The following is a 22083-nucleotide window of genomic DNA, read 5'->3' as shown; positions in this document are numbered from 1 at the left end:
AGTCATAGTTTTTACTATTTGGGTACTATATTGTTCTCTTTTTTTGGTGGTCTGGGACCAGGCACTCTTTAAGTGGATGTGGTTTTACAGGGCTAACAGGTTAATCTATGATTAAGCATTTCTATACCAATGAGTGTTTTTGAGGAAATGGTGCCTCTATTCATAAAGAATGAGCTACTACCCTAAATACTAAAGACTATGCTAAGGCTCGTTATTATTATTGCGCTTTTTTCCTCTGTCTGAGCACTCAAAGCGCTTTATACAATATGCCTCATTCATACATTCACACAAGCACTTTGTTCTATGCTTAAGTGCTTTCTATCTAACATTCCAACTCCACTGGAGGTATCAGAGAGCAATTTGTGGTTAGTTTCTTGCCTAAGGATATTTGAAAACGAGCTGCCAGGGATCAACCTTCCAACTTTCTAATTAATAGATGACGTGCTCTAACCCCAATCTTAAAAGCCTTGGAGAAGTTTGGAGCAACAAGAAGGTCACTTGGTGTTCGCTCTCTCTGCGGTAGAGCATCACTTACTGTTCCTGCTCAAACACAGTGGTGTCTTTGAGTAGCTTATCTGCTTAGCAGTTTAATTAAAAAGTTTTAGATACATTCTTTTTTCATAGCATAATCTTCACGTGCTTCATCCGAAGCACACTTTCTGTGTACTCACTACCTAATTTATAGCCAAAGTATTCACTCACCGTGTCTTTACTGTTTCGCTAGCTTAGCTTAGGTTGTAGCCGACTCGCTAGCAGCATGGCCTCTTCACCTGTCCCTCCTGCACTTTCCTGCTCATTGTGTCAGATGTTTAGTTACTCCTTGGCCTCCTTTTGTAGTAGTGATACTTGTAACACATGTAGCATATTTGCAGCTCTGGAGGCCAGGATTACTGAATTGGAGACTCGGCTTCGCACCCTTCATTCACCCGTAGATAGCCAGGCCCCTGTAGCTGGTGCAGCCGAAACGAAAGACCAAGACAGACTTCAATTCATTTGAAAGCCTGATGCTTAGCCTTGTCCAGCTGTAAAACTCAGAAACCAGTCTTACTTGTTATCATCTATTGTCCACCTGGGCCTTACACAGAGTTTCTGTCTGATTTCTCAGACTTTATATCTAATTTAGTTCTGAGCTCAGATAAAATAATTATTGTGGGTGATTTTAACATCCATGTAGATGCTAAAAATGACAGCCTCAACATGACATTTAATCTGTTATTAGGCTCAATTGGCTTCTCTCAAAATGTAAAAGAACCCACCCACCACTTTAATCGCACTCTAGACCTTGTTTTAACATATGACATAGAAACTGAACATTTAACAGTGTTTCCTGAAAACCCTCTGCTGTCTGATCATTTCCTGATAACATTTACATTTACAATAATTGATTACACAGCAGTGGAGAGTAGACTTTATCACAGTAGATGTCTTTCTGAAAGCGCTGTAACTAAGTTTAAGAATATAATCCACCCACTGTTAGCATCTTCAATGCCCTGTACCAACACAGAGCAGAGCAGCTATCTGAACGCTACTCCAACAGAGGTCGATCATCTTGTTAATAATTTCACCTCCTCACTACGTACGACTCTGGATACTGTAGCTCCTGTGAAAACTAAGGTCTCAAATCAGAAGTACCTGACTCCGTGGTATAATTCTCAAACACGTAGCCTAAAGTAGATGACTCGTAAGCTGGAGAGGAAATGGCGTGTCACAAATTTAGGTGGAGAAATAGTTTGTTGCTTTATAAGAAAGCCCTCTGCAAAGCCAGAACATCTTACTATTCATCACTGATTGAAGAAAATAAGAACAACCCCAGGTTTCTCTTCAGCTCTGTAGCCAGACTGACAAACAGTCAGAGCTCTGTTGAGCCAACCATCCCTTTAACGTTAACTAGTAATGACTTCATGAACTTCTTCACAAATAAAATTTTTATCATTAGAGAAAAAATTACCAATAATCATCCCACAGATGTAATATTATCTACAGCTACTCTTAGTACCATTGATGTTAAGTTAGACTCTTTTTCTCCAATTGATCTTTCTGAGTTAACTTCAATAATTACTTCCTTCAAACCATCAACATGTCTTTTAGACCCCATTCCTACAAAACTGCTCAAAGAAGTCCTGCCATTAATTAATTCTTCCATCTTAAATATGATCAACCTATCTCTAATAATCAGCTATGTACCACAGGCCTTCAAGCTGGCTGTAGTTAAACCTTTACTCAAAAAGCATCTCTAGACCCACCAGTCTTAGCTAATTATAGGCCAATCTTCAACCTTCCTTTCATATCAAACATCCTTGAAAGAGTAGTTGTCAAACAGCTAACTGATCATCTGCAGAGGAATGGTTTATTTGAAGAGTTTCAGTCAGGTTTCAGAGCTCATCACAGCACAGAAACAGCTTTAGTGAAGGTTACAAATGATCTTTTTATGGCCTCTGACAGTGGACTCATCTCTGTGCTTGTCTTGCTAGACCTCAGTGCAGCTGTCAGGGACCTGGGTCTGAGGGACTCAGGGTCCTTGAGCAGTGTGGACTATGATTATTGTTATTATGTGTGTTTTTGATGGTATTCTCTCCTTTTTTGTCCTCCTTCTCCCTGTGTGCTCCCGGATGTTTTGGGTTGCTGAGGGGGACTGCGAACCGGAAGTGTTCCCGCACTGGAAGCTGCCACACGTGCTGCTCGTTAGCCTTCACCAGCTGCAGCCGATGGCCTCATCAAGAGCATCCTATTTAAGAAGGTGGCCGAGCTCCAGTCAGCACGGGATTATTCTATATTAAACTTGTAAAGTACCTCCGTTGATGAGTGTTTATGTGAACGACATCGCTACTGTGTGTTTCCTGCTGAGCTGTGTGTGTTTTGTGTCACCAGGAGTCGGGAGTGAGGAGTGTCGTCACGAGGGGAAACTGGGTTTTGGAGTCGTCACTTTTTCACTGTTTATGGACACGTGCACGGTATGGGATTCACAGAGGAATCACCACAGGAGCTACAGTGCTGGACATAGTTGTTGTTTTTGTCCACTCACCATAAATAAATCCACTGTCCTTCACTATAAGAGTCTAGCGTTTGGGCCCTACTTTCCTCAACTCCACGGCCATCGCTGACCGTGACAGTAGCATTCGATACTGTTGACCATAATATCCTATTAGAGCGATTAGAACATGCTGTAGGTATTACAGGTACTGTGCTGCAGTGGTTTGTATCATATCTATCTAATAGACTCCAGTTTGTGCATGTAAATGGAGAGTCCTCTTCACACACTGAGGTTAATTATGGAGTTCCACAGGGTTCAGTGCTAGGACCAATTCTGTTTACATTATACATGCTTCCCTTAGGCAGCATCATTAGAAGACATAGCATACATTTACACTGCTATGCAGATGACACCCAGCTCTATCTGTCCATGAAGCCAGATAACACACACCAATGAGTTAAACTGCAGGAATGTCTTAAAGACATAAAGACCTGGATGGCCGCTAACTTTCTGCTTCTTAATTCAGATCAAACTGAGGTTATTGTACTCGGCCCTGAAAAGCTTAGAAATATTTGATGATGTTGGTGTTTGGCTTTTTAGTTAGCACAAAGAGGAACAGAGAGGGAGATGGAGAATGAGGACAGAACAGAGATGGAACAAGAGCCGGTGAGACACACATGTTAGTCAAATAGTTGTTTGCATTCATTAGAACATGTATCCAGTACCTAGTGTGTCTTTGTAGGTTTGGAAAAGCCCGGATCTCTCAGGGTCTCCTGTGAGGAGTGTGAGGGTGCTTTGGGAGCATTAGGCGTCTGGCCTGTTGTTATAGGCCATTCAGTTCCTGTACAACCATAGTGAGAGCTTGGTTCATATTGCTGGCAATAACTCATTAACGGTGAGTGTTGGACTCGGTGGCTCCCCTTTGTCATCAGGTCTGTTCAATTTGAAGCTGAATGAGAAGTGGCAAGAATGAAAATTACTATCTCCAACTTAGATACCATGGTTCCCAGTGGGAAAAAGGTTCAGTGCCCAGTCTGGGTCGAGGAGTTAGTAAGTTTACTAATAACTTTACCAGTTTAATGTTTTTGATTTGATTTGATTTTATTGATTAGCATTCAAATTCAAATCTCAGTGAAAACAGTGAGAAAAAAAAAACAAAAAACAGTGAAAACAGAACAAAAATCTACCATAAAGAAAGAAAGCATGAGACAAGGCTAATCAAAAGGTATTGGCTGAAGCATTTGCTTATTACGCCAACCCTTTTCACAAAATATCTTTTTGTATGCAGCTCCTGTACACAGGGCTTGAAGAAAATAATAAAACAAAGCAAAAACCAAACAAAACAAAGAAAAAAAAAACTTTCCACCTTAGATAAGTAACTACATCAAAGTAAAGAATCAAGAGGTTGTTGTTTTTTTTCTCCTTTTTGTTCTTTTCATTCTTGATATATATATTTTTCTAATACTCTATTTTTAAACATGTTTTTAAACAAGGAAAATGAACTACACCTTTTTAAATCACTGTCATAACTATTCCACAGGTTAACTCCTCTAACAGAAACACATCTCTGCTTTATATTTGTCCTCATCTTGTTTTTCTTAAAGAAATCTGTTCCCCTTAAGTCATATTGACTCTCTCTGACTTTGAACAGCTTCTGAGTACTGGGGCAAAGCAAGTTATTTTGTGCTTTATACATTATCTGTGCCATTTTATATTCAACTAAATCATAAAATTTCAGGGTATTCAGATTAATAAACAAAATGTTAGTTGGTTCTATATAGTTTGATTGGTTTATAATTCTTATAGCTCTTTTTTGTAACTTGAAAATATGAAGAGTGTTCGTTTTATATGCATTACCCCATATCTCCAGACAGTAAGTCATATATGGAAGCAACAGAGAACAATAAAGTGTGTATAATGATTTTTTGTTCAGGACATGCTTTGTTTTATAGAGAATAGCAATGGTTTTTGAAATTTTTGTTTTCACGTGGTTTATATGAGACTTCCAACTCAGCTTATCATCAATTATCACTCCAAGAAATTTATTTTCGTATACTCTTTCAATTTCAATTCCATTAACCCTTATTTTAGATACATTTTTCACTTGTCTAGTGCCAAAAATAATCAATTTTGTTTTCTTTATATTTAATGATAACTTATTTACATCAAACCAGTTTTTTAATATATTTAACTCCTTTTCCGCTGTAGTCAGAAGCTGTTCTAAGTTTTTACCTGAGCAGTACAGAGTCGTATCATCAGCAAACAATACACATTTTAACAGTTTGGAAACACTACATATGTAATTTATATATAATATAAATAATTTAGGGCCCAGCACAGAGCCCTGAGGAACACCACAAGTTACCTTCAACTGCTTAGATTTTACATTATTGAATTCGACATATTGATATCTTTCATCCAGGTAACTTTTCATCCACTTGTATGCTATCCCTCTTATGCCATATCTCTCTAGTTTATTTATTAATATAGAATGATCAATTGTATCAAACGCCTTTTTTAAGTCTATAAAAACACCAACAGTATATTCCTTATTATCTATAGCATTAGATATCCCTTCAACAAGTTCCATCACTGCCATTGAAGTGGACCTTTTCACTCTAAAGCCATATTGGTTATCACTTAGGAGATTATGCTTCTCAATATATTTATCAAGTCTATTAACAAATAACTTTTCTAAAATTTTTGAGAACTGTGGGAGTAGTGATATTGGCCTATAATTGGTAAACTGACATCTCTCTCCGTTTTTATGGATTGGAATAACTTTTGCTATTTTCATTTGTGAGGGAAACACACCAGTTTGAAAGGACAGATTACAAATGTATGCGAAAGGTTGCACTATATATTCTATAATACTTTTAACTAATATCATGTCAATACCAAAACAGTCAGTGGACTTTTTATTTTTAAATGTCTTCACAATGTTAATTATTTCTCTATGAGTTGCAGCACCAATAAACATGGAGGACACATTCTGAGTAATATGTTTATTTAGGTCGTTATTATTTCTTGACTCTGGAATTTCTTTTGCTAAATTAAAGCCAACATTTACAAAGAAATCATTAAATTCATTTGCAATGTCTTTAGTTTTATCAAGCACAATATCTTTATCTTTTTTAAAATAATCTGGATAATTCTTATTTTTTGAGCCCTTTTTGATTAGACTGTTTAATATCCTCCATGTTTCTTGTGTGTTACTTCTACTTTGCTCCAATAATTTGTGGTAATATTCTTTCTTACTTGTTCTTATAATATTTACTAATCTATTTTTATATAACTTGTACTTTATTTCAGCATCTTTTGTCCTCTGTTTTATGAATCTCTTATATAGATTATTTTTCTTTTTACATGCATCTTCTATCCCCTTTGTGATCCATGGCTTATTTGATCTGTGATGCTTTCTAGTGATTTTCATTAAAGGACAATGTTTTTCATATAGTGAAATTACAGTTGATAAGAATGCATCATATGCACTATTTGAATCTTCATTTGCAAAAACCTCATTCCAATTGTGTTCCTTTAAGTCCACCTGGAGGGCAGCAATGGCTCTTGTTGTTCTATGTCGTATCATATCAAATATTTGATTCTTTTGTTTAGTTTTAATCCCAAAATAATTTTGAAAAATTGCAAAAACAGGAAGATGATCGCTTATATCAGTTATAAGAAGTCCACCTACTATTTCATGGTCAATTTTATTTGTGAATATATTATCTATCAATGTAGCTGTATCAATTGTTATTCTACTTGGTTTTATAATTACAGGGAAAAGGGAGTTACTATACATTGTATTTATGAAATCTGTTGTTTTCTGATGTCCATTTGGGTTTAGCAAATCTATATTAAAATCACCACAAATTATTTGCACTTTTTTATCATTTAGGTTGCTAAACATAGCAGCAAGTTTTTCATTGAATATCTCAAGGCATGAACCTGGTGTCCTATAGATGCAACTTATAATTATATTGTTAGCTTTTTCAACATGAATTTCAATAGTGACACATTCCAATATGTTATCTATGGTGCTTGACATGCATTCAATCAGACTACATTTCAAAACTTTATCTACATATAAAGCAACACCACCTCCTTTTTTATTCACCCTGTTCATTGTAAATAATTCGTATCCTTCCAGTCCCATTTCACTAACTTTCTCATTATCGAGCCATGTTTCTGATATTGCAATTATATTAAACTTTTTTAACTTACTTAAACATTCTGTAATTTTAGAAAATTTTTTATACAGGCTTCTACTATTGAAATGTATGACCGACAATGCATTTGCCATTTTAATATTCACATTGAATTGGTCATCTGTATAGTACTCACAAGTATTATTGGTGTTATTGTAGAAGTGGGTATCTGGGTCAATGCTACTTTCAGGGTCATTCATGTTGTGCTCTGCATAGTTAAACGTTTTGAAGTTCGTTTTCTCAGCGTGTGTGGCAAAATAACCACCTTGACAGTCCTTTTCATAATCAAAGTCTTCCTCTTCAATATCTCCGAATGGAAACCTATAATCTGTGTCCAAACTTGTCATTTATGTGTTTTTGTTGTTGTTGTTTCCATTGTTTTTGAGCCATAAGGCCAGAAATACTTTCCATACCCATTGTTCATTATCCAATCGTCACTTTTCCAATAGATTCCATAGCAGATTCCTGATTATTTATATTGCTCTAAGTCTTTGAGTTCTCTTATCATCACAACTTTCGCTTCTTCGGGATTGCCATTTAGTCTTATCATTACTTTGCAGTTCCTCGTCCATGTCGCTTGTATCTTATTTTGTTTTCTCAGGATGCGTGCCTGTCTTGCAATTTCAGCAGTCTTTTTCGTTAAATGTTCATTTAAATACACACCAGTCCCTTTTAGCTTCTTACCCTGTTTCAGTAACTCAATCTTTGTTTTGCGACTCACAAACCGAAGAATGATTGCTGGCTTTGTTTTACTGTCTTTTCTGGGGAGCGTGTGGCATGCTGCAATATGATGGCTCTGAATACTTACATTCTTCGTTTGAAGGAATTTTATCACTTGCTGTTCAAGCGTTTGCTGCTCCTCTACCTTTAAATGTCGTTTCTGAAGCATTTCTGAATGCAAATGTGAAGACGATGGTATTTTAACTTTAACCTTGTAACTTTAAATTGTGATATTTATTTTTTAATTCTCCTTTATAGTACAGCTAAAGCAAAGTAGTTAATCATTGTTTGTAGAATACATGACTGCCCTGCTAATTATTGTTAGTGACTGATACCATATAATCCATCCGTCAGGAGCTGATAGCCACACATTCTCTAAAGGAATTTCTGGTAAAGAGCAGGCTGAAGCAGCAAAGCAACCAAAGACCATGACATCATCACCACTGTTTTACTGCTGGTATGATGTTCTTGTTTTGAAATGCTGTGGTAGTTAATTACTTCCCTCACAGGGCCTAGTCGCTTTGGACAACTCTTTTCCCTTAATAAATCAAATCATCATTAAAAGAAATATGCACTTACTGATATGTTTACTCAGCCTTTGACTAGTTTTAAAGTTCGTTTGACAATCTGTAATATTTAAATGTGACAAATATGCAAAAGAAACAAACAAAAAGGTCAGGGGGCAAACACTAACTATTTACATGTAAAAATGATAATACAATGAATACAGTATAGAGTTGTAGTGCAATTTATCAGAACTCAAACTTAATGATGGAGAATTAAAAGAAAAAAAATCTACTCATTAAGAAAATTTTGTTCTAGTAACCTGAGAGTCATCAAGGCAAAATTAATAGATTAATAAATTAAAAATAAATAACAAATAAATAAATAAATAATAAAATGAATAAATACATTTCTGAGTTAAGTTTAAACTACATTCTTAATAAACCATACAGTTACATAGATGCACTTCACATATAGGCTAAAATAATCTGTGGACATTATTATTTTATATTATATATATATATATATATATATATATATATATATATATATATATATATATATTATTATATTCTTTTTTTTTAAATGTTAACAATATATTTATTGAGTTCTTTTATATTACAAAACAAGCAAATGATAGTACAGTTAAAATAAGATTTAGAAAAAAACTTAGCACCAAGCATCGTTTTCTAAATTAATGCCCTCCATAATGTCTCGAAATCTCAGTTAAATGTTATGGAACTCCAAAGCGTTCAAAATTAAATAAATAAATAGGTCAAGATGAAATAAATAACTATGTGAATAAATAAGACACAGATATGTAATGTGAGAATGATATTGTGAAATAATGGAACACATTTTGAAAAAAATGCTCATTATTCAGTTCAGTTCAGTTCAGTTCATTTTTATTTCAAACATTTCAAACATGTGCCTTCACAATCATTACAAAATATCATTCCATTATTTGTTTGAAAAGGAGTAGGCTGAAGTATTTACTTATTTGTCCCTACCCCCTCAAGTTTTACCTCTCATTCATTAAATTTTTTTTTTTGTCTTAAATTAAACAAACATATGAAACATATAAACATATGAAGTAAAACAAAACATAACATACATAAATCAAAAACAAGAAATTAGCAAGCCCCACCACAGTATAGTTTCTTTCATATGAAAAATACAGAATGTGTATATTTGCAGATACACAAGTTATGGAAAAACAACAAAACAAAACAAAACAAAAAAACAAAAAAACAACCAAAAAAGAACCGCAACACCATTACCAGCAACATTACCATCCTGGGTTAACCCCGTTTTCTTCATTCTTATACTTATTTAAAATTAGGTTTTTATATTTTACTTTAAACTGTTTTATGTTTTGACTGTCTTTTATTTCTTCTGTTAGACTGTTCCATAATTTAACTCCTGCAATTGAGATTGACATAGTTCTTAAAGTTGTTCTAGCACTTTGTATTTTTAAATTCCATTTCCCTCTTAAGTTATACCCACCTTCTCTTTCTATGAACAATTTACAGATTTCTTTGGGAAGCAATTTATTTCTGACTTTATACATTATTTGCGCTGTTTTAAGCTTCACCAAGTCTTGGAATTTAATAGCTTGCATTTTGACAAAGAGTGCATTTGTATGGTCCCTGTACCCTACATTATTTATTAATCTAATGGCCCTTTTCTGTATTATAGTTATTGTTTGTGTGTTACTTTTGTATGTGTTTCCCCAGACCTCTACACAGTAGCTCATATATGGCAGTAGTAAAGCACAGTATAAAATGTGCAGTGCTTTCTGATCCAACATATGCTTTGCTTTTCCCAGGACGGCAATGCCCCGTGCCAATTTCCCCCGAACATAAGTAATGTGTGGCTTCCAACAGAGCTTGTGGTCAATGATCACCCCAAGAAATTTTATTTCATTTACTCTTTCTAAATATACATTGTCAACACATATTTCTACTTCGATGTTTTTCTTTTGGTTTCCAAACAACATAAATTTGGTTTTATCGAGATTCAATGATAATTTATTTATATCAAACCACTTCTTTAATATCGTTAATTCCTGTGTGATCATTTCCAAAACCTGTGGCAATTCCCCACCTTCACACAGTATATTTGTGTCATCTGCAAATATTACAAACTTTAAAATCTCCGATACTCTGCAGATATCATTTAAGTACATAATAAACATTTTTGGACCCAGTACTGAACCTTGAGGTACTCCACAAGCTATATCCATCAAATTAGATTTATATTCATTTATTTGTACATATTGTTGCCTATTCCCTACATAGCTTTTTAACCATTCCAAAACCACTCCCCTAAACCCGTACTTTTCCAGTTTTTTTAATAGAATTTCATGATTAACAGTATCAAACGCCTTCTTTAGATCTAAGAAAACTCCGAGCGCATACCTCTTATTATCCATACATTCCGTTATCTTTTCCATTAGATCTATCAGTGCCAAAGCTGTTGATCTGTTGTTTCTGAACCCATACTGACTATCTGTCATTAATTCATATTTTTCCACAAAACTGTCAAATCTTTTTATGAAGAGTTTTTCCAGTATCTTAGAGAACTGGGAGAGTATTGACACTGGTCTATAGTTTGTAAAATGATGTCTTTCACCGGTTTTGTAAATGGGAATAACTTTAGCAACTTTCATTTTTTGTGGAAAAACTCCTTTTTGAAACGACAAGTTGAATATATATTTTAATGGTTTTACGATACCATCAATAACTGTCTTTACCGTTACCATATCAATATCATTCCAGTCTGTACTGGTTTTGTTCTTAAGTCCTCTAACCATGTCATAAATCTCTTTCTCTTCCACTGCTCTTAAAAACATTGAGCTACTATTCCTTTCAATATTTTCACCAGTGTCCCTTTCTATTCCATCAACCTTTATTTCTTCTGCCAGTTTTGGCCCTATGTTTACGAAGAATTCATTAAAGCCATTTACTATCTCCTCCATGTTATTAATACTTCTTGTCCCTTCTATAAAGTACCCAGGGTAATCATTATTCCTTGTTTCATTTTTGATTATTCTGTTTAATACATTCCATATATCTCTTGTGTTATCTTTATTGTGTTCTAACCTTTTAATGTAATACTCTCTTTTACAGGATCTCATTATATTAGTTAATTTATTTTTGTAAGTTTTATACTTCATTTCAGTTTCTATTGTTCTCTTTTTTATGAATTCTCGATATAAGGTATTCTTTTTTTTGCTGGCATTTTGTAGTCCTTTTGTCATCCATGGTCTTCCTGCATAGTTGTGTTTCCTATTGATTTCAATTACTGGGCAGTTTTTATCAAGTAATGTGTTAAATGTTCTTAAAAATCCTTCGTAAGCTTTATTAACTTCTGTTTGTTCATATACAATATTCCAATCTTGCTTTAAAAGTTCGTTTCTAAGACAATTTAAGGTCTTCTCTGTTCTTATTCTTTTGTAAATAATCTTATGTCTATCGTTGTTCACTTTATAATGGCAATTATACGATGCAAAGACTGGTAAATGGTCACTTATATCATTGATTAACAGCCCACTTTTTATCTTTCCTTCTATTATATTTGTAAATATATTATCTAATAGAGTTGCACAATGAGATGTTATTCTGGTCGGTCTTGTTATCAGTGGAAATAAACCGATGCTGTACATGGAATCAATAAATTCTTCTGTACTCTTATTATGATTTGGATTCAATAAGTCAATATTAAAGTCCCCACAAATAAACATTCTTTTCTGATTTATATTTGTAAATAAGTCCTCCATATTATCCTTAAATATCTCAATCTTAGATCCTGGTGTTCTATATATACAACTGACAATTAGGTTTTTCCTTTTTTCTATAATTATTTCCACTGATAAACATTCCATCACTCCATCAATAACAGTTGTCATTCTTCCCATTCTTTTGTACTTTAGGTTTTTATCAATGTAAAGTGCCACCCCACCTCCTTTCTTGTTGATCCTGTCTACATGAAGGAATTCATATCCATTTATTTTAAAGTCTTCTTCTTTTCCAGGAGTTATCCAGGTCTCCGATATGGCTATCACATTGAATGGCTGTTCAAACTGTGTTATGTAGTCTTTGATGGATTGAAAGTTTGCATATAAGCTTCGACTATTAAAGTGAACCATTGTTATACCCTGTTCTACCTTGAATTCCTTTTTAAGTTGCTCATTTGTATAATAATTGCATTCATTTGTCTTATTGTTAAAGAAATTACAATCAGGATCTATGTTGCTGTCATACATCAATGTCTTATTTTCAATATCTATATGAGTTGTTAGTTGAAAATTGTCAGACATCTGCGTTGGTTGTGCACTTGGACGGTCACATCATATTTAGCACTGTTTTGCATTTATCAGTTATATTTTTCTAGTTCAGTCATCTCTTTGATGACTAGAACCTTAGCCTGCTCTGGTGTTCCATTTAACTTAATGAATATTTTACAGTCTGACGTCCAAGTTGACTGTATTTTCTTCTGTTTTCTTAATATTCTTGCTTGTCTTGCAATGTCTGCATTTTTCTTGATTAGGTGTTCATTTAAATAAACATTTGTACCTTTTAGCTTTCTTCCTTGCTTGAGCAGTTCTTTTTTCTGTTTTCTATTAACAAAACGAATGATAATGGCAGGTATTTGATTTTTTATTGTGAAATATATTGCATTCTGCTATATAAATTTACTTATTATTGTGAAATATTATTTCATGGTCATTATTTTTCACAATAACAGAGATTATTCCTGAGGCATTTTATTTATTTCCAGCCGTTTTTAGTCCAAAATGACCTTTTTTCAAAGTCAGTCTTTATTTCAAAATCCCGTTTTTCCCGATGGTCTATTTATTTCATAATGCGACTTTTCAGCAGAATGACTTTGTCTGTCAATCAATGTAAGTGGGCTGGACCTTTGCACCTATTGGCTTATCGTTTTCCATCGACTAGTTTTCCTGGATACCGGCTCCGCGGACGGCTAATACAGCTAGCAACAGCGTGCTAGGTCAAAAGTCACGGAGGATGGCGGACTGGTGTGAACTTCAGCCAGTTCTGCTCATTTAAGCAAATCAGATAGAGAGGGATCATTTACCTGTAGATACTGTTTTGAGTCGTTTAGATGTTTCTGAAATGCCCGGATGATAATTGCTCTTCAAGATGTTCGCATCGATGACAGCATTGTCAAAGGTTTAAGATCAATTCAGCACCGTGTTCGTTTGGAATACGCCGAGGAAGAACAGTCTTCAAATGTTGGCCGTCCACGTCTAGAAATCCCAGTGCAGCACTCAGGACTTTAGTGCTGTCCGGGATAACCGTCGGGGTAATTGCCGATACATTTTCTGTGTCTCCGAGCACAATTAGGAGGAAAATGACGGAGGATGGTCTAAGGTAAGTTTATGCTGTAATTGAGCACCTGTGTGATTCTGTACACAGCATTGTTTAGGTGTTGACCTTAATTATGACGTTTGACAATGAATTATTATCGCTTACTTTTTTTTGTTACTGTCTAAAGTGGGGCAGCTACGGCTAAAGCTATCGGCGACTGGGGTCAGTGGAGCCTGTAGGAACCTTTTACACAGAGAGTAGACCCACCAGCTTTCCACAGTCTACTTACTTATCACATCTTGTTAGACAGCAGGGTCATTAGTGCTTTAAATAGTACATAGTTGAATGTTTCATTGCTGTTTGCAGTTGATTGTTCTCTGATAATGCATAACAAGGTTGATGTTAAATAGCGAGTTTATTGAAATGGTTTTGTCTATTTCAGCAGCATTATAGATATACTTTCTCTGGTGTCTTCGGTAAAGCTAAAACAAGAATACATTTACATCCTTGGTTCTTTCAGCATTAATTGGAAAACTTTGAGATTTGCTGTGCGCCTCCCAAGCCATTCTCTTTTATCCCACCTGTCAGGTATAGATGGCAATACTTTAAACAAAGTTAAATTTGTTATACCTGAAGAGAACCAATCCTGACCTAGAATGGGTGAATGAATAATTAGTTGGTAGCCAATGCCTAAGCAACTCACATAGGCCCTGGCAGACTCAATAAGTCCATCTAGGAACAGCTGCAGGAAACACCTCTTCAGTTTAGATTTAAAACATGTGCATGCTCTTTCAGGTTGATGAGGATTATGGTGTGGACTGGACAGGACAACATAATCGCTGCCCATCAAATGAGATCACCATTCCTGAGATTCAGCTCCCAGATGCACTGAATGAACAAGACCCTGCTGTGCTACCAATACTTCAAAATCACTTGTAGAAAGACATTATTACATTTAATCAGTTTCTATGTCAGGAGGATTTTTTTTTTTTTTTTAATTTCTACAGCTTTGTAGCTAATACTGACTCAAAACAGCATAACCAATTTCATTTTCAACAAAACAGTGAGTGGCTATAAAACAGGATTTGTTTTATACAGCTGTCACTTTAATGATATTCATTTCTTGGTTGGATATACAGTACATGTCAACTCTGAGCAGATTTAATACAATGAACACAGAGTAGTGTAACATCTTAATTCAAATAATTTTTTCTAGAAATTTTTTTTGTATCAGTAGCGAGTATAAACAAAACATATTGTGTAATTTATAATGTACAGTGAACAACTGATTTTGATATCTGAACTCTTCATCAGTTTATATTAAAAAAAGCCATAAATGCACACCTGTACTCTGTATTTTTCACTGTCAAGTGTATTAAAAAGAACTAGAACTCACTAGATTGTCCGTTTCTTTGAACACCGAGTACAGTAATGTGATGCAAGAAAGAAGAAATGGTCTAATCTTACCATGTGGTTATGGAATCAATCGTAAACCAGACCAAAACCTGAGTCAGTAGAGTTGAGACACACCTGAATGTCCATTAGAAATGACTCATAGGTACAGTAGTGTGCAGGAAGACGTAGTACTTCAAAACCGGTGGAAGACTTTGGAAGATTGCTGTTGACCACTTCCACAGTCATTTCTCGGCAAGACTTCCCATCCTGTCCAAAACTTGATGAGGGCTTTTTGTTGTGCACAAGATGCTGCAACAGAAGATTGTTTTAAACTATAATGACATCCTATATTCATTATTTTGAATCTTTTATGGAGAAATACCATAAAGATGACCACTTACATACAGGGCACCAGACATTTTTGCCCCACTCAAATTGCTGTTGTAGCTTTTATAGATATTTTTATGTTAACAAAGCTAAAAGTAGTCTACATACAATTCTAGTGCAACTGATAATGCCACCACTCTTATGTATTGCATGGAGCAAATAACAAAACAAAATTATACTATAGCGTAGAGCTGGGCGATAGAACGATAACGATATGTATTGCGAAATAACTTTTTCTCAATAGAAAAATTAAACTATTGCGATAGACCTCACCGCTCTTGTCCTTTTTATAAAAATAAAAATAAAAATAAATATCGTGATATGAAAAAATCTCATATCGCCCAGCTCTACTATAGTGTACTTTGTTAATGACCCAAGATCACTGGACTGTATGTAATTTACCAAAGTATAATCAGAGAAAACCAATGGCAAAATACCTATCGCAGCAGACTTACCATTTTCAATGAAGGACCGAAGGTAACCTGCCACTCTGCATTTATCCTCGAGAGCATTCCTCTTCTTCCTCATCTTCATCTTCTGTGGCAGGCCACAGTCATTTTATAGCTTTACTTATCTTGTAGTCTTAAGAGCATCAGCAACATTAGGTGTATTTTTATTAAATGTAACCCAGCTGTTCAACTAACCCACGCATACAAAACAGTATATTGGTGTTTTGTGTCAACAATTAATGTTCATCCTTCATAAATTAACCAAATAGCTTTACTATTCAGATGTTAAAAGATGTGACCTGACCTTACCTCACAACAGGGAGCAGTCTCTGATTCCCTTGGTAAGAAAGGAGGAATGATGTCTGATCTTTCTGTCAGAAGCGGCCATACCATGGTTTCCTTAAGCCCTTTCCTCAGCTGCTTGACTTGACGACTTGTTTGTGTTATGACCTACAACGGTGAGACCAAACCAAAACTGAAGTTGGAGTCTGTAAAGTGACACACACTTTAAATGTTAAATATTTAAAGAACATCCACTGTACTAGTAAAAGCATTTTCAAATTATACCCACTTACAAAATCACTACGTTGAACTAAAATTGCTTTCTTTTCTTTCACATAGATTACTTGTCTTCCATATTAGCACAGAAGATAAGCCACTTTAAAACAGTCATGAATAACTATTACCTACAACAATGTAAATAGTAATACAGACATTAACCCAGAAGACAATTATTTTCTCTTACCTAATTTATAGAATTCTTTGCTATGATAAAAAACAGTATTAAAAAAAATCTGTGACTAAACTGATTAAAAAGCTCATTTTTGCCAGACAGACAGACTAACCAAGCAATAATAACATATCGTTACTTACCCTGAACAGCGTTTCGTGGAGTGGAGCTAGCTGTGATAGCGTTAGCATTTGCTAACGTTAACACTGTGCGGTTGTGATGAGAACTTGGACCAGGGACCACTTCCAATGGCGTGTCCAGCGGGGTGGCCTGGGGGGGCACAGGCCACCCCCCAAACCAGACTGGCCACCCCAGGTGCCACCCCAAAGGCAAAACAATAAAATTCAATCAAATATCAAATGTCCGATTATGTTTTCACGGTGACGCTCAGATATCCGAGTGTAAGTGAATGCAGCATCGCTTCTGCGCTATGCGCATCACGTTAGCAAAGGTAGGAGAGCCAAGCGCGAAAGATGGCACTGCAGGAAACAATTTTTCGGTGAAAGAAAATGAGGACAGAATAAATGTCCCGGTAAGTAATATCAAGTTTGTTGAGTTTAGTAAACTTCGGTGAAATTAGAATACCAAGGAAAAAAATAACACTTAAAGAATTATTGCAGCTGTGGAATATTTCAGACAGTATGCTACTGAGGGCAGCTAACATAAGAGTTATGCGTTATAAGATATAATCTAAGTCGTAACATTGCTGTATGGAGCTGCAGATTTGGTTGCAGGTTAACATAGCTGGACTGGCCATCGGGCATACCGGGCATATCCCCAGTGACTTATTTTTTATTTTTTTTGTAATGGCATGAACAATGAGAGGTGGTGGATTGGCCAGATGCAGGTCGATGTGTAGAAATAACTCCGTTGTTTGGTGGTGGCTATGACGGGGCTTCCACAGAGGCAACAGGTGGATGAGGGAAGGGGAGGCAGGAGGAGAGACCCGAAGCAGCCACCAGTCCGAGTGTCAGGTGAACTGAACTTCAGGTAAGAAGTTATGACCTGCAGTCTATCTGGGTCAGATATAAACCAAGTTTAGGTGGAGTTTATTTTCATGTTGCTGACTTTTTACTGTCAGTTGCAATAACTCATACTGCGTTCTAGCCAGTTTGACGGAGTTTTTATACAGCTGGGTGGGTGCTATGATGTTACTGATAGTGAACTTTATTTTATTCATAAGGTTAGTAGAGTTGCCAACGGCTCCTTAAAAAAATGGAATGGTCCCTCATTCAGAGAAAATATTACACGTTTCGTATTGAGCTGAGAAGAGACGCAGTTTGTCCCGAACTTTAGCTAGAATGGAAAAAAGACACAAAGCTGGATTTATTCTGTCTTTATGCTGCACAGCTGCCTCTTCTCTCATTCTCTCCCCCTCCCTCTCCTGTTGCTACTTCAATCATGAAACTGATCAATGATCAGCTGATCGGCTTTTCTCTCTTGTTTATCGCCCACTTTGCGCCAGAAAGAGGAAACCAGCAGATGTTGCGCTAAACAACAGCAGCACGTTTAAGCTTGATCGGCTGTTGTTAGAATGTATTTAATATTAATTTCTAGTATCAGCTGATGTTTGCTGGAGCCACAGCTGTAAAGCTGCTGGTCATGATGTCTGTTTAGATATGTGGTGAGAGGGAAACATGAAGATGAAACCAGGAGATGTCCTTACTGAACCATCAGAGCTGAACAGGTGATGGAGAAACAGGTTTACCTTTTAGGTGACATGAATGAGTTGAAGGGAAGTTATGAACTGTTTCTGAGAGACAAATAACACCAGGATCCTTTTTTATGTAGCAGACAGCTGGTAACTGTGCAGGGGCGGGTCTAGCAAAGTTTTGCCAGGGGGCCAGGTAGGGCATTAACAGGGAAAGGTGGGCACAAAGAAATACTTTTCTTTCTTATTCTCATTTAAAATACCTAGTTTTTATTAAATAATTATCTAAATCTTACAACCAAAGTTTTTATCTGACGTAAAATGTATAGAAATCATACATATACCAACAAGACTGTACATCACTGTCACAACAGGGTTTGTTTTCAGTCAAAGTCTTTATGGCTTTACTACCTGGTGGGTCGGTCTGTAGTAAAAATGCCCAATTTTTTTGTCCCAGTCCAGCCCTGCAGGTTAATACTGGCAGTGTCACCATGCCAGCTGACTGTATTTTATCATCAGCCAGTGTTGTTCTTTATCAATATTACCAAAGTTTACGATAAGGCAGCATAGAAAGTATTTACTTGCTTTCAGGTTTCATTCAAATGTTAGTCTTTTCAGTTGTTTCCCCACTTTTTTCCTGTTTCAAAATCAAACACCAGTTTGTGAGAAGATTATCTTCTTTTTTTAACAGGCAGATAAAGTTTTGCATTGGCATTGGCTAATTTGTCAATTGTTTGTTACAAATGTTCGTATTTTAATTTTCAAAAATGTTTTTGCCCAAAACATATGTGCACTACATGTCAGTAAAAATACTATGCAAATATTGCTGTCCTTGACTGCTGAGTAAACACTGACAAAGCACTGATTGTATCTCTTGTACTTTATCAACGCAGTATCTAAAAACTTTGCACCGTAGTGGTTAAAATCTCATTCTAATAAGAGTTAAAAGTGCATTTGGTTATTAGGTTTATAGGATTATTGAATTATGGTTAAGGGTTGGTAGAATTTTTTTTTAAAACATTATCTGCCAATTAAATCTGCCACCCTTCTCCAAATCTGTGCCCCTACCTGGCCCCCCCAACAAAAATTTTCTAGACACGCCACTGACCACTTCATCTCCAGTACACTGCTGCAATACGCAGACTGAGGTGAAGACGTTCAATCTAAGCGGTTAGCAAGTTCTCTGAGTAACTCAGAAACGGACTTGTTTCCTGCAGCCATGCCCTTCACAAGAATTGATACACCTGTAACGTTATTCGCGCCCAGTGTTTTGCATTTGTCGGTGCCTTAAGTTTATTTTGAGCTGCATACTGCCGCCAGCTGCATAGGAGACGCATTGCACCATTAAACCTAAATCGACAATTCATGTGCTATTACTTATGTCTGAGTAAAGGAGCAACCAATCACACAACTGGCTCCGCCCTGTCTTTCTTGATTGACAGACAAAGTCATTCTGCTGAAAAGTCGCATTATGAAATAAATAGACCATCGGGAAAAACGGGATTTTGAAATAAAGACTGACTTTGAAAAAAGGTCATTTTGGAATATAAACGGCTGGAAATAAATAAAATGCCTCAGGAATAATCTCTGTTATTGTGAAAAATAATGACCATGAAATAATATTTCACAATAATAAGAAAATTTATATAGCAGAATGTAATATGTTTCACAATAATGAGCATTTTTTTCAAAATGTGTTCCATTATTTCACAATATCATTCTCACATTACATATCTGTGTCTTATTTATTCACATAGTTATTTATTTCATCTTGACCTATTTATTTATTTAATTTTGAACACTTTGGAGTTCCATAAAATGTGACCACATTTCTTTTATAATCTGCTCCCTTTCCTCTGAGAATATAAGCAGGGCTGGACTGAGACAAAAAATTGGCCCGGGCATTTTGACTAGAGACCGGCCCATCAGGCATTATAGGAAAAGCCATAAAGCCTTTGCATGAAAACAACTGCTTTGATGTACACTGATACGAATGTGGCAGGATGAATGTTATCCCTCGGTCTAACCCACTTTCAGCCTGGCACCTTAGGGGGCGCTGGTATAAATAGTGGCCATTTGAGTGTCCCTGGGTCGCTTGCCTGTGATCTCCTTTTCGGTCACCTGACTTCCCCCTTGGTGTGGTAGAGATCATTTGCGGGTTACTCTTCTGAAGTCTCCATCGCGGCTGGTCGTAGCTATAGAAGCCTCCTCTGAGCTATTCTGCTTACGTTCTATGACACGGCTTACTTGGTACGTAATCAACTTTTGTTACGCTCTCTGCCTTCTATTGTTCTTTTATAGTAATTATTTATTATGTTTCGCAGGAAGTGTGGGCCTTAGTTTTGCGCCAAGCTACGTGAACTGAAGTGCTGCTGTTTTGCCTTGCTGTGCTTTTACCGTCTGTTCCCGTTGTGAGATTTCTTTCCCTGCTGCTGTCAGCTTTTACAGTGGACGTCGGCGTGGACAACGGCCATATGCATGCCAGTTATCGGAGTCAGCTGGCGTGCATATTGATTGACTGTTAACTTGTCGTCGTGTGACGGCAAGTTGGAGCAGTACGGCGATTCCGTTTGCTCCAGATTTTAGAGTTTTATCCAGATTGTATGTTGTTTTATTGCTTTTGATTTGAAGTTTGGATTTTTGTTACACCACTGGTGGGAGGCCCTTTTTCTAGCTGTAGATCACCAGTGTGGTCTTGCAGTTGGGTTATCCCCCGGTGCTACACATTAGTTTGTTGTAATATATTAAAATTTTCTTTGTTTCTTTTATTCAGATGCGGAGTGCCGACGTGGAGGAGACTAGGGTGCCTTGGTGGTGGGATCCCTTGAGTGTACACACCCGCCTTGTTTAGTTTATTAGTGTGATAGTGTGTTGCACCTGTGTGTTGGTGTGTTTTCTTTCTTTAGTTTGTGTGAGGCATCCCTGCCCCTCCACTGGTAAGCCTCGGCTCTGAATACCTTTTTAAGCATATTTGTACGTGAATATTTATGATTGTGTTTTTATTTGGTGTTTTAAATAATTATTAATAAATTGTCAATTTGTTTATCATTGAACCTCGTCTCTGGACTGAGTATAGCGAACCTAGGCGCCTTTTCGATGATTTAGTGTTATTTCCAGTATTCTCTGGGCGGAATTCCCAGGGTGGTGTTGTCTCTTTTAAAAAAAGAAAAACTGTGAAGAGTATTTATTTTATTTCTACCCCGTCTCGCCACACATATATACCAACAAGGCAATCTAATGAACGTAAACCTACACCATCCTCCCTATTCTGGATTTTAAACAGTACATAGCGGAAACAAAAAGACTGCTTGGTAGAGTTAACCTCCTGAACTATCTACAACACATGGTAGAAACCTGAAATTAAGACCAAGAACACTAGAGGTGAGACATGATCATTAATTAATATTAAAATTAATAAATGACAGATTTAGTGATATTTTCATAAACTATTTATTTACCAAAACAATACAAAACAGCATGGTAGCACAATATATTTTTTTAACACAACAAGGAGACAGAGAAAGAAAGGTGAGAAAGAAGAATAAGAATAACACTTAATTGAGTTTTTGATGGCATTTTACACACAGTACTAATACAGTATCTAGAAAATATGGGAAAATACTGGCATCATATACAGTACTTACTTCTGAAGAAATTATATGGGAACCTGAAAAACAGGACACAAGTGAAAGGACAAAGAACAGTGAATGGCAATTGATGGACTTGCTCAGATGA

General features: G+C 36.1%; 1 long non-coding RNA gene across 2 annotated transcripts; it reads right to left on the bottom strand.

Moving 5' to 3' along the window:
• Nucleotides 1-15209: 15209 nt before the first annotated feature.
• Nucleotides 15210-16943, bottom strand: LOC146565152 (uncharacterized). Of its 2 annotated transcripts, none has more exons than XR_014894042.1 (3): nt 16841-16943; nt 15974-16417; nt 15210-15440 (listed from the first exon to the last, which is right to left on the bottom strand). It is a non-coding gene; the product is annotated as an uncharacterized LOC146565152 (long non-coding RNA). The 2 variants fall into 2 exon arrangements; XR_014894043.1 differs by having other exon boundaries at nt 15974-16455; nt 16841-16936.
• Between the last annotated feature and the right edge of the window lie 5140 nt (nt 16944-22083).

The sequence above is a fragment of the Mchenga conophoros genome, linkage group LG10, assembly GCF_057382185.1.
Source record: "Mchenga conophoros isolate Kocher_MC1m ecotype Shallow Benthic linkage group LG10, M_conophoros_male_GT1.1, whole genome shotgun sequence".
Lineage (NCBI taxonomy): Eukaryota > Metazoa > Chordata > Actinopteri > Cichliformes > Cichlidae > Mchenga > Mchenga conophoros.
The sequence above is the reverse complement of the archived record's forward strand: the minus strand, read 5'-3'. Positions and strand labels throughout refer to the sequence as shown.